Below are 14,088 nucleotides of genomic sequence, written 5' to 3'. Positions count from 1 at the left end.
TGTTTCTTCAGATTTTCAAAGTTGCAAAAAAAACCGAGACAAATTTTTAGTCATTTTTGAAAACAAAAAATGCATTATAAATAGATCAAAGAAACATTTTTCCCAGAATTTTGGTAATATGTAAAGACAAAAAATTCGCCTTAGAAATTCAGTTGGCTAAGAGACATCTATGTTAAACTAAATGTAAATGATCCACAGCTGCCGACGGAGTTGGATTCACATGACTGGTAGTTGGCTGGCTGGGTGCTGTCCATCAACGCTCCAAGTCTATGCTAAATGAGCTGCATTAGTGCAGTATGTGGCCTCCCGTTGATTCTCTTCTTTTACCATAAATCCCACCATATCAACAGTGGGATCGTGTGAACATTAGTCAAAAATGCGTAAATGAAATCAATTAAAATTACGCATCGCACTAGTGCTGCATATCAACAAAAAAGGAAAAAAAAACTCGGTTATGTTTACATTAGCCTACGCGCTTGGCATGGTCTAATGAAGGCACGTCCCAACGTCTCCAATTGGGCTTGGCACCTACGAAGTAGCAGAACCAGAGAATCCACCAGCGGTGTTATTGCTGGTGCAATCGTAGAAGGGGATATTATGGGCATGCAATCAGCAATGGTATGGCCACAAACTTCTTGCCCACTTCAATTTGTTTACAACAACATGCAGGCACTGCCCGATTACTGCATATGCCCCTTCAACACCAAACTCCGTTCTTCAAAGTTGGAAAAGGGTGAGGGTCTCGTCTCTTCAGTTCTATTTTTTTTCTGCTTAATCACACAATGCAGCTTTAATTTTCTTTAAGAAATGAAAACTCATCGTATAATAACACAATCAGTGGACCCACAGAGTGTTCGAATGCCATCATTATAGGGATGGCTCCCCAACCATTTTGTCCAGTTCAGTCAGTTAGTTCAAGGTGTTGTTGCATGTGGCATGAAGATCAACTTCAATTTGTGGCATCTTTTTTTTTCTAAAATGCTTATAAATGCATGGTAATCATTAAATGAAATTTTTTAAAAATCATGGAAGTACACAGTACCTAATCCTTCTTAGAGAACGAGATTAAACAGGTTTCTAAATAGTTGATTATCAAAAACAAATATTTTGAAATATTAGGGTACTGATAGAATTAAATAGTTCATAATGTGCAATAACCATCTGAGAAATACGGAACAAAAACTCAATCACGCGATTTCGCAAGCACTTTATCAGTGATGTTTTAGAATGGTTCTATTGCAGATTCTTTTGGAAATATTTACATAAACGACAAAATTGTTTCCTTTTCTTTATCAGTGATGTTTTAGAATGGTTCTATTGCAGATTCTTTTGGAAATATTTACATAAACGACAAAATTGATTCCTTTTCGAGTTGGCAAACCAAGTTTAAACCAATCCGCACACACATCAAGTAAAACTCTCAACTTACACAAGTAAACGAAAAGAATAGCGTATCACATAGCGATAATACTTGTTTTATTTATACTTCATGCTTGCACTTGGGATTGAGGGGTATATTAAAATCCTAAAATTAACGTAATCGGTAAAAATTGAATAGCTCCTGCTGTATGTAAGAATATAATTTAAATTTGGCACATTTATTTATCCGAATCATACGAGATTTGTTTGCACTTCTTACTGGGTATAAGCAAGTCAATTCGCTTTCTGCCTTATTCCGTTTATTGTTTATCGTTTAGCCAACTGGATGGGCCACCCAAAAGCAGTCAACATACTGCATTTGTAAACCAAGACACGGTACTACAAATTTTTCAAGCCAAGTTTAGTAATAAGGATATTTTAAGAGTATACATCAATGATATTTATTAGTCATTGTCTTTTTTCGCATTTGTGAGATTTGTTTAGTAGATACATGTGTGTATGTATTTTCTGTCATGTAGCATTAAGTTGAAAAACCCAAATATTATGTTGCCTGGTGTAATACGTATGTACGTTCATATGTATAAGCTTTATATAAATATTTTTCTTTGCTTGGCAGCGGTCTCCACGGCATTTTGACTGACGTTTGATTTGTAATTGAAAAGACTGAAAGGCAGGCATCAGCTGAGCAAAATTCTCTAGCTGTTTATATCTTTAGTTTCTATATTATTCGAACATAAAACCAAACATTTTGGGTGGTCTGGTCTTAGTTGGCGCTGACGGTTGGATGTGTTTTTATTTCTATTTCTCTTTTTGCAACGCTCAATTTGGAACAAAAAAGAGGCCTAGCAATTGAAGATTTCCTGTCAGAGCACGTTGATTGGATGATGATGCGGCTCATCGCAAGAAGATTCTACAGAAAACACTTAAATTGAATAATGTCACCCAAAACGCGTTGAAAATTATGATCAGCTCTTCAGACAACTACACTCTCGGCTACCTCTCCAACCGCTCTCCCGAGTCTCCCTCTTACTTGAGCTGAAATTGCAATTTCTTTAGATGATCGCAGATGGACAAGGGTTAAAGAAAAGATGAAGCATGCTGTTATACCCATATCAACAGCTACGTTGGCATGTAATTCAATCTGCGGATGCCAGAGGCCCAACAAAAGTGTGAAGTGTGAAGCATTTTGAGTAAAAATAAGAAGTGTATTGTCTACAATTTTGGAATTCAAATATGTGCAAGTGTCAGCGGCACAAAGTAAAGATACACAAAACGAGACAGTCAGAGATGGAGATAGATAGACACCGCGACAATCTCCTCTGCTTGTCTTGCATGGCGAACACTCTGGTTGTCTTTTCTGTTTAGAATTCTTTATTTATTTTTATTCTTTTACTTCATTTTTTCTTTTCTTTTAGTTATATTTTATTTATAACCAAAAGGCCAGGCCGTAAAAATGTTTCTATACCCTTGCAGGTAAAAAATTTAATATGATATAGTCGTCTGAATTTATTCACATTCGGAACAAATTTGGTGAAAATCGCGTAAAAAGCAAAGAAGTTCCCTGTACAAAATATGCGAACTATTTAATATAGTGGTCTGTAACAAATATTAAAATTTATGCGACCAGAGCTATACGAATTTGTCTAGTTCTTATGACAATTTATTAAAAATAACATAAAATAAAATTTTCAAAAAGTAACAAAGTTACAAAAAAAATAATGAATAAGGTTTTAACTTTGAACAATAAATTAATATACCCGTTTTGCAAGGGTGTAAACTGGGATGAAACAACAAATGCCGACGCATTGGAAAAGGAAGAAAACAGCGCAAATCAAAAGTGGTAAAGGTTGACACGTTAAAGTGTTTGACGTCTCAAAAAAAATTCTATTATGTGTATGGATGTACTTCACATATGTATGGATGTATGTACATATTGTGCTTTTTTTGATATCAGTTTCAAAGAGTGTCTGGGCCATCGGCAAGATATCCAAAAGGTTACAAAAGGCGAAGACTCTTCGACCGTTGATTTAACTTTAAATATTTCGATCTTTCTTTACGTAAGTCGTCGTTGAAAACAATTATCAAAAATATTTTACAAACAGAATGTTATTATTAATAATGATTGAAAAGTGGCATATTTCTCATACATAAATATCAGATTAAAAAAAAAAAAAAAGAGAAAACTTAAAGACTACTATTATTAATTTACATATGTGTTAATGGATATGGATATATTTCCACCACCGTTTTGCATCATTTCGAAAACAAATCATTGAATGTTTTTGGTTAAAAGCCCCTCGCATAACTCCCACTCAAATGCCAAAAACTATAGCAAAATATTAACTGTTTGTCCAAAGGGTGAACAAAGACACGTTATCGTTTTCTTCTTTTTTGTTTAATTTTTACGCTTATAACAACCAAATTTGTTACGCTCGTGTGAAATAAAAAAGACCCGAATCACACTAAAATATTCAAGCGACACAAAAGGTTCAATCAAAAACTAGAACAAGATCGATCAATCGATCGGGAAACTTTGTCGGTGTCTATTGTCTATTATTTCAATGGAAGAAACATAGAAATAAATATATTTTGCACATGCCACAAGTTAGATTCGGGTATTTCTGCCTATACCTAATTTGCATATTTCAGCCGGAAATTTTAGGAGAAGAATTTTTAAGGGCAACATCTTGCTTACTAAATTTAACTGAATTGTAAATTTGGCGACAGAAATATTACATAAAAGATTATCTCGAGTTAAGAGTAGCTTTCGTTTTGTTCTATATGCAAGTCAAGGTTCCTTTACTAAATACTCTTTAGAACAAAAAGGTGCAAAAAAGCAAACGGAATAAAAAGGTTTAAATTTAATGTGTAGATTAACAAAATATGGGCATTTCTTGGGATGACAGTTACAAAAGCTCGTGGAGGCGACAGCAACCACAATTACACGATCAACCACATTTGCTCGTTTTCTTTTTATATATTTCAGACGATCGCCTAACAAGCAAAAAACTTTAAATGCAACTGGTGACCGAAAATTAAATGTCCTGTGCACCAGTAAACGTAGAAATGACACATCAGATAAGACAATATCACCTACCTACCTGGACCAAAACGGTCTCACAGAAAGACACGAGCGCGATGGCTAAGACTGCGGCTGCGTCGTTGGAGCTGATGCTGCATAACGTTGCCAAGATGCAACAATTGATTGCGAAAACAGCAACAACAATGTGAATCGCGCTCAGGGCCGTTGGACAGCAGCAACAGCAGCTCCCCATTTGTAGTTTTGCAAACCAAAAGACAACACGAAATACAACACAAATTGTGGTGTTGAACAGCATGTTCCTTTCCCTCAGAAGCCCTCTTCCGCTACGAATCCCCGCATATCATGGCTAATACAATGCACAACCATACACATTTTGGGCAACCTTTTTATGTATGGTAGTTGTTGTACTTTGAGAAAGTCTAATTGATGATTGACTTGCCATAGTCTGCGCTAGGCAAAAGGCGTCTACGACGACAACCGAGACAGTGCTCATTACGTAGCAAACATCTGCACCATTGCCATGGAAGAAGGTTTTTTTGGTGTCTTCCCCAGAGACATACAGAAATGCCAATTTTCAATGCCAATTCGCAAGACCAAAATTGTCGTTTGCCTGGAAAGGTTTAATTCACAATGCACCGTGGTATTGAAATCGAAAAAGAATCGTTTCAGTGACATTTTTGGGCATTTATCAAATAAAATATTACATTACAGAAGACGTGAAGACATAATTTTATAAGTTTAATAACATGCAGTTATTAAACTTATTCCACTGTACATTCAGCAAAAATAAAAACCAAGGGAAAGCACACAGAAATTTACGAATTTTCGCTTCAATTTTTATTATTTTTTTTTTTTAAACGGCACAGGAAGAGATAAATTGCGATTCTTTTGTGTGGATCGCATTGTTGTTGTTTCTTTTGATGCCTTGGTGTTGCCTCTTTAACACTTCCCGAGGAAGGTCGTCGAGGGGAAAAAAATTTTAAGGCTCGTTTAAATTAGCTTTGACAAGATAAATGATCCCAAAGAATATCGAATTGAATGCAAAGTACATGGGATAATATCTATCTAAAATTAGTCCCTGAACTGACGCTCAGAGTTGAAGTTCACTCCTCATTCTCATTATGTCCAGCGTCATTTCGCGTCATTCCGTCTGCTATTTCAATTCTTCACAGCGCAACAAAACAAAAAAGGGAAACACGCTAAGTATATATAATTTAAGGCACATCCCTCCCGCCTGATGCAATTGGCATCGAGGCGTCAAAAGGCTTATTAAAAGAAATTTGCAATTGCAACGGACAAAATGCGCAGCGAAACGAAGCGAACGAATCCCTAACATTTCAAATTGCCCAGTCTCAAGTCGCAACCAAGATGCACAACTCGAGATTTCGTTCATTCACAGTCTGGCGTCGAGCCATTTATGCTGGCTCTCCTTTCTCTGCTTTTTCGCCTGCTTTAGCTTTATAAGGCCCGCATCGCAATCACAATGGGGCAGGCACGAAACTCCACTTTTAGAAGGCACCTTATCTGCGCAACGGCATCATTATTTCACACCAGACAAGGAGCAATAGCAGCAGCAGAAGGCACCAGCAGCGGCGGCAGAAAAGGGCATACAAACGGCATAAATATTATGGCCAAAAGTTGCAGCAACGGATAGAAGGAAACCAGACAACATGGACTGCAGGCTTCAGTTAGAGATGATATCGCTCGACCGTTCAAAGTTTCAAACTTAAGACAAAATCTGATGTTACCAAAAGAGAACCCCAATAAATAACCATCCGAAGAATAAGGAAAAACTAAGTTTACTATATTATATGGCAAACGAAATTGAGATTTTAGGTTGTAATGGTAAACTAATCGATTATAAGGTAAACAGTTTTTGGAAACGAAACTCACGATGCCGTCTCTAATAAGAAACTTAGAGATCGCATATCGAAAGCACAGTACGTGGCCTGCAAAACCATGAAATGCTTAAACATAAATTCAAAAAGACGTAAGAAAAGTAAGGAAAAGAAGAGGACCAGGAAAAGATGAGGGCATGAACGCGACGGAAACAGCAGCAGCTTGACTAAGCTGCTTGCGAGTACGGTCCTGTGCCGATTTTTCTCGGCAGATTAGTCGTCTCAGGCATACATAGAGCAGCAATTTGGTGTCCTTTTCTTTCTCTTTGACTGTTTGTAGGCAGCTCAATGCGCTCATCTGCTATATTTCGAATACGATACTTAAACTTTCCTTCGATTTTGTAAGTAAGTTTTCTTAGCGACCGCTTGGCTATGTTAGAATAAATGATCGGTTGTTTGGTTCAACGACCGAGCATATTACATAAACGAAATGATTCGTTATGCTTTAGTGGCTATTGTTGATTCCTAAAAGGTTCACGCCTACACTAACCGCTTTAGCTCATCTTAACTTTGTCCGTCGTCTGCGGCGGCAGCACAAACTGTACCCAAAGGTGTGAATTTTGCAGCCTGTGCATATTCCCCAAAGGGACAAAACCTCGAAAATAAAAAGCCAACCATTTTTTTTAGCTTCAACTTAAACTCCAGCTTCTGGGTAAGCCTTTATTTTACTGCCAAGGCAATTCTCTTGGCCGCAAAACGTGGCAGGAATTTTTAATGTATTTCAGAAAAAGAAAACAAAAAACCAAGCTTAAAGAGGACAGGAACGGCAAACGTAAAGTGTGATTAACGCGTACCTAAGACTCGGTTGCAAGCTCTGATTGTGGTCTGCCTTTTTGACACACACTTACACACTCACACAAACTTATACAAAACTTAAAACTCGCAGCCGTTGACAAAAACCCCGGGGATGCCAGCCATAAAGAAGATGACGATGACGACCAGCCAAAGCAACGTCAAAAACCATCCAAATGCTCGCAGAAGCTGCACAAAAACTTGCCTTGAAGTTGGACTCGGCTTCTCATTCTTCCTTCCTTATATTTCTCTCCCTCATTCCCTCCTCCCTCCCTTTTTTTATACCTGGTTTTTTTCATGCGTAGCTCGAGGCTTGAATGCCCAACTGGTTATGCCCAACGCAGCAGCAGCACAAGATAAGCAACTCAGAGATGATGCCTCTGCACTTTGCATGCTTCTTAACCCACGTTGATCGTTCTACCTAGCCAGCCGCCATCGGCTCTTTTTGGGGGCATTTAATGAGTGCTGTGTCTGGCTCTTCGTTGAATACTGTTTCCCTGGTCCGTTTCGTGTTGGTGACTGCATCTTTTTAATAATATTGTTTACGTGACATTTGATTTATTGTGAACTTTTTCTTTTGACAGATTATGTGGCGACCGTAGAGTACACCACCAGTTTGTTGGCTACTGGTATTTTTCGTATGAACGTTCCTTCCATTCTTTATTCGTCGATTCCCAATGCAAGGATCGATGATGGCGACGGCGGCGGCGTACATTTAATTGGCACACACGTTGGTAGGTTCAAACTGGTAGGGATCGGCATTGGCTTAATGGCCTAGCAAATTATGTAAGCTGTGCATGGAATGATTGGATACTGGGCAAATCAATTAGCTGACCAAATAACAGTTGTCGGACGTAGCAATTATTTACAATTACACCGGAAAATCTTGAAATAAATAAGCTTAATTTGGGAATGCAGGTAATTGTGTAAATGTACGAAAGAATTCAGACAAATATATACTGAAATATCATTTGAATTAACGTAAAATTTGTCTTTCTATAAATAAAGTTTTAAATTTAAATTGAAATGTTACTTAAACTGAAATGTGGCTTATTTAATTACAATATTTAATATTCAGTTAAATAGCACTGAACAGATAAACTAAATAGAATGTACTTAATAAGTATAAAACACAAATCTAAAAGCACAGTCGATTCCTTTGTTATTATGATCGTCTGGCAGTTATCCGCTGACTGTATTCTTCCTGCCAAGTGATTTTACGCCTTTTTATAAGCCAGATCGCACCCAAGAAACCCAATAAAAAAAATTAATAGTTCTTGTCATTTCGTTGGACCAAAAATATAATTAAAAATGTCTCAACTGCCAACAGATTCGATAAATCAGTTCACACAATCGGCAGGGATCAAATAAAAAGACGCGCACAGACGTCCGCTTGCTTTCGTTGGTTGGTTTGTACGTTCCTTTAGTTCGTTTTAGCGTTGGCCCGTAGCCAGGCCATATCAAGGCCAGTTCATGTTCCCGTTTGAATGTTAAATGTAAGAAAAATGTTCTCAACGTATACCAAAATTAAAGAAAAAAGGCACAGACACCTTTGCGTGAATTTAATTTTAAGGTCTCTCTCTCTCCCGCTCCCTTCTCAACACAATGTCTCTGTGTTCTTCTGGTCGTTTGATTCGTTACGATTATTTACAGAGAGCTCGACAATGTGTTTTAATTAAGAACCAGTTTTTTTTTCGTACCACATCACATTGTATGGACGTTTACAAATTAAACTCTGATAACGTAAAGTTTTTCTCGGCGGTGCTCGGAGATTTCGAACAATGTGGGTGCTTCTAAAAAACACCAAAATTTAATTATACGAACTCCAAAGTACGGCTCTGGTTATTGTATATATAGAGTGGTTATCGTTAAGACTTTAATCTTTATGGGTTATGGCAGCACTCGAGTGGTTTGGTTAGGGTCGATTTTGTTTTTTTTTTTTTCATCATATTTATGAAGACTGTCAATAATAATAGTCATAATAACAACATAGCAGCAACATAAATACCCTCACTCTCCTCCACCACTCGCCATCGTCGACATGGATGCTAATGGTGTTGGGGGTATGTACGCGATCGTTTTAATATTGACACGCCGATAATGTCATAAATGTGACAGCGATAAAAATCGCTACAATTTTGTGCATCGCCGCATTGTGGATAATGAAGTAGGCGGAGGAGATGACGGAGGTGAAGGCAGTTGGTTAGTGTACGTGTATGTTATCTCCAGTTGATTTTTGATGTACTATGCAATTGGTACGCACACACAGGTTCTCTCAGGCATTTAAACACCAAATTCATATTGACTTTTTACAGCTATGGCAAATGTTTAAACAAAGACTTTGCACACATTACTATTGACATTTTGATTAAGGTTCACAGGAAATATTATGCCATTAAGCAGGAATCTTTTTCACTATGTCGTATGTAAAGTTGTCTGGCGTTGGCTTCGTTATTGGTTCCTTTGACAGGGAACACACAGTCGGAGGTACGTACGCTCTTCCTACATACATACATATATAAATAAATATTTTTTAGTCTAAATGTAAGTTACATTTTATGCAAAGTCAGACACGATTTTGCACTAAAGAATACTGAAGACTGTAAAAGACGGTACGAGAAGACTTCAAGAGTGAAGTAGAGTAAATTAAACTTTGTCGCCAGGTGGTATTTATTTACATTTTAATTAGGATTTCTACTTTAGAAATCAAAATTTGAGGTGATTTTGTCGCTCGACACGATGATGTTACTTATTTAAAAGAAATGAAGTAAGTAAGTCGTCTCGCCGACTTGGGTATACCATACACCAGGGGAAACAAATATTTAAAATTTCGAAAACCAAATGTTTGTCTATTAAATTGTTTTAACATGCCTCATACCATATGCTATCTCGCTCACTCTACAAACACACGAGCACTCTAGCGCCGCCACTACCCAACGGCCAATTCTGCCCTTAGGGATCGCGTAGCAAAATACGTTCATACGTATATTTTGTATGTTTCTAGTCCGATTTCAATCAAATTTGGTAGTTTGGTAGAAATAGATAAGATTAATTAGTCTGCCGAATTTGATCGCAATGGTCAAAAAATTGCAAGAGTCAATCGGTTTTTTCTAAATTATGGACGCGGAAGTGGGCGTGGCAACATATTAAAATATATATATTCTGCGCGCATACTAAGCTAGTATACATACTAAATTTGGTGACTTTAGCTTTGTTAGTTTTCAAGAAAATCAGTTTTGTTTAATTTGCAGGGGCGGAAATGGGCGTGGCAAAATTTTTAAATAGTCAATATCTGCGCGTCTATTAAGCTAGCTTACATACCAAATGTAATGTCGGTAGCTTTCATAGTTTTTAAGAAAATCAGTTTTTTGTAAATTCCGGGGGCGGAAGGGGGCGTGGCAAAATGTTGGAACAATTATTTTTTGCGCGCTAACTAAACGAGTATATAAACCAAATTTGATGTTTCTATCTGTTATACTTTTTAAGAAAGTCTGTTTTTTGTAAATTCCGGGGGCGGAAGGGGGCGTGGCAAAAATTTAAAACAAACTCGATAAGCGTACATACTACACGAGACTGCATACCAAATTTGGTGGCTCTAGCTCTTATAGTCTCCGAGATCTAGGTGTTCATACGGACGGACGGACGGACGGACAGACGGACATGGCTAGATCGACTCGGTTGTTGATCCTGATCAAGAATATATATACTTTGTGGGGTCGGAGATGCTTCCTTCTGCCTGTTACATACATTTTGGCGACTTTAATATACCATTTCACCCTATGGGTGTATGGTATAAAAATATCTGCTATCTATGTATGTATATTCAAAATCCAAAATACACGTCAATCGGTCGATTGGTATTCACAATTTGATGGATTCCGTTTTGGAAAAAATGTTTGTTTCGGTCAGATTGGTAAAAAAATAAATAAAAAGAATCAGCATAAGAGCCATTCCATGCTCCCTGGCTCTCGGTCCTTTGTGCCTTTACTTTTCCATTGCTTCCAGCTAAGCGCGAAATTTCGCGTACGTGCGAAGAGAATGGGAAAAAAGTATTATATATATACTTTTTGTTGTGGTTATCGGCGCGTTTGTATCGCAAAAACGAGGAAATATAAAAAGAAATCAACAGAAAGAGCAGCCAAGCCGGCAAAAATGCGACGCACAATTAATCATATCAGAATATATTGCGCCCTTTTGGTGGCATAAATCTCTCTTTAGTTTGGAGGGCTGTAAGCCGGCTTAGCAGAAACACTTCAGGCTGGAAAAGGAAGGGACTGAACACAAACCTAGAATTTTAGCGCTTCACGCGCATGCGCAACAAATCGCTTGATTAGTTTTTACTGCTGACATAGCACTTTGGGTCAACAGGAAATCTCTAAAAGCTTTCTGGAGACGCTTAATTTTTGGGATTACGTATTTGATCGTACGCAGTTTTTAATTATGCGCCTTTCCAGAGTATTAGCCAATTAAGCAAAATTAAAACCACCTCGTTCGGAATTGCAACAGCTGTAAGGTAAGGTGTCGCCATAGAAGGGATAAGCAATTTACCCTCAACAGCGATGCAGACTTTTCTAATTAAATCCTGAGCTGTGGACAATGTTGTTGCTCGTTCTTGCATCAAGCTCTTTTTTAATTAAAGCAATAATGAGCACACTTACTGGCAAGTTTCCAACAGCGCTAAAGATCCACGAGATGGAATAGGAATTCCTATAACTAGAATCATACATATATGGATTTTGTTTTAAATAAACAACATATTTGCGATAGCTACATATGTATTTGCTATGCAAATACCCTTGCACGAATCATTCTTAAAGTATACTAGTTTCAACATGACAATATAGAACGAAATAAATCTTAAGGTGAATGCTACTTTCGCTCTAAAACAACTCTTCGCGGCAAAAAGAAATACGCATAAAGAAACCTGAAAAGTAGGGATGTAGCTCGATTTAAGTGGATATAAATTTTACAACTTTATGAGCGGATTGTTTATAAAAATATCATCCTAATGACACCATTTGGATATACGGTGTGCAGGTAAAAAGGACCCGTGCATAAAATTTTTCGATTTATGTGAACCACAGCTTTAAATGCAAGTAAAAACTGAAAATAGTTACTTCATTGTGGTTATGGTCGTATATTGTATATGTACCCTTCTCTAACTCTTTGTCATGGTTTACACTCGATTTGTTAACTAACTTTTTTTCTCTATTGCTAATTAGCCATGACATTGGCAACAGCAACAACTGCCCAAAGAACCAATATAGTCTCGTACGGCCGATACTATGACTAGCCTTTAGGCACAAAGCGCTAATTTGAGGCATCGTTAACGTTAACCAAGAGGCAACTGGCCGCTGGCCACTGACTAGTGTTCTCCACTCTAGTCAGAGAGTTAACCGCCTATCTTAATTTTTACATTTAATAACCACATTGCTGTGTTGCCACTGTGCTTCGTGGTTAGAGGTGGTTTGTTGCTAGTTGCCCGATCTCAACGGGCGGCCATTAAGCTTAATATGGGTAGGTCGATTCTCTCCACTTTAAACTGAACCAAAGTGTGAAGAAAAGTGTCGGCAACAGAGACACAGAGATAGCCAAGGGAGCTTTTGGCTCGAGTCCATGCACATTTCTTGGAAGTAATAAATAAAAGGCGGCAAAATTAAAGGAAGGAAACTAAACTGGTAAAGAGGTATTGTTCTGCTTTACCCACAACTTATTGGTCCGATCTCATAAGTGTAAAATAAATTTTATTTATTCTGATTAAGGATAGGCATCCTCTTACTCGTCCTCTGCGGGTCAATGAGTTAGCTTTATCGTGCCCACACAATTAGTGATTGTTACGGTTGTTTCTTTTGAAGCTAAACATTTTCGTTGCGGTGACTTCGATAGATGGTTAACACATTTTCCATTTGCTATTTTTTGGTCTGTCAACACTTGTTATTGTTCAAGATTCTTTGTTAAACAAAAGCTAAGGTAATATAATCAACAATCAGCAAGAAACAACAAAATTTGCCTATAAACTGCCTGCTTAATTTTTTGATGAGCTTAGACTCGTAAAGTATATCATAATGGTAGCTGCTCTATAAAAATGAAATTAGTGCCATGAAGTGGGAAGTCTATAAACCGAAGATTGCGTACACTCTAAAATTAAGACTCAGAAAATTAATTTACAATTATGCAACAAATACGAATAGAAGCGATATTTATACAAGAAGAAAATAAAACAAATACATTTTTGCTTTATAAATATTAACAGTTGTTTTAGGTTTTTTAATAAAAATTATTTTAGTTTTCTTTTCCTTAAATGTTCTTTCAGTTCTTTTCCAACAAAGTCAATAAATGACTGATTTGTGGGATATTTCGAAAAACGGAACTTAACAATCGAATTTAGTAAGCATCTCTGGTTTATATTTGCTCAGCTCTGCTATTAATTACTAATTTAGCAACTGAGATATTTGCATTGTAGATTTATGTATTTTTTTAATTAATCTCTATTTTAGATTGAAATAAATTGAAACCCGAAAGCGAAAAAAGTGTGAATTTGTCTAACCAAATAAAAAATCAATTTTATTTTAGCATATCGTATTCTTTTATAGCCATCAAGCAAACAAACTTCCTCATAAAACACAATCAGTTTTAGTGCGCCTGAAAAATGTTCTTCAATGTTGATGAAATAGCTAAGATGATTTCCAAACGAACCCCAAAAGGGAAGAGTAAGTACCTTAATGTCATTTCTCAAAATACATATATATAACAACAATTTTTTTTTATTTTTGTTATTCATATTTAAAATAAGATTAAAAACGCATAAAAATCGTATTGAGTCGAGATGACAGTGCATAAACTTGATTATTTATGGCTATAAGCCACAACTTACCGCCTCCATCTTTGGCTCTGGCTCAATGCTGTTTTCACCTGACCACCAGTGGCAATTAATTACAGTTTTACACGCAGCCACCAAACAACTCAATATCATGC

The 14,088-nt window shown here is 37.0% G+C and overlaps 1 protein-coding gene across 2 annotated transcripts in view; it reads right to left on the bottom strand.

Annotated features, from left to right (window-relative positions):
* LOC6646565 (bone morphogenetic protein receptor type-1B) overlaps nucleotides 1-14,088 on the bottom strand; it is a 37,681-nt gene that overhangs the window by 20,612 nt on the left and 2,981 nt on the right. The window lies entirely within an intron of this gene.

This window comes from Drosophila willistoni (assembly GCF_018902025.1).
Source record: "Drosophila willistoni isolate 14030-0811.24 chromosome 2R unlocalized genomic scaffold, UCI_dwil_1.1 Seg167, whole genome shotgun sequence".
In the NCBI taxonomy this organism is placed as follows: Eukaryota; Metazoa; Arthropoda; class Insecta; order Diptera; family Drosophilidae; genus Drosophila; species Drosophila willistoni.
The sequence above is the reverse complement of the archived record's forward strand: the minus strand, read 5'-3'. Positions and strand labels throughout refer to the sequence as shown.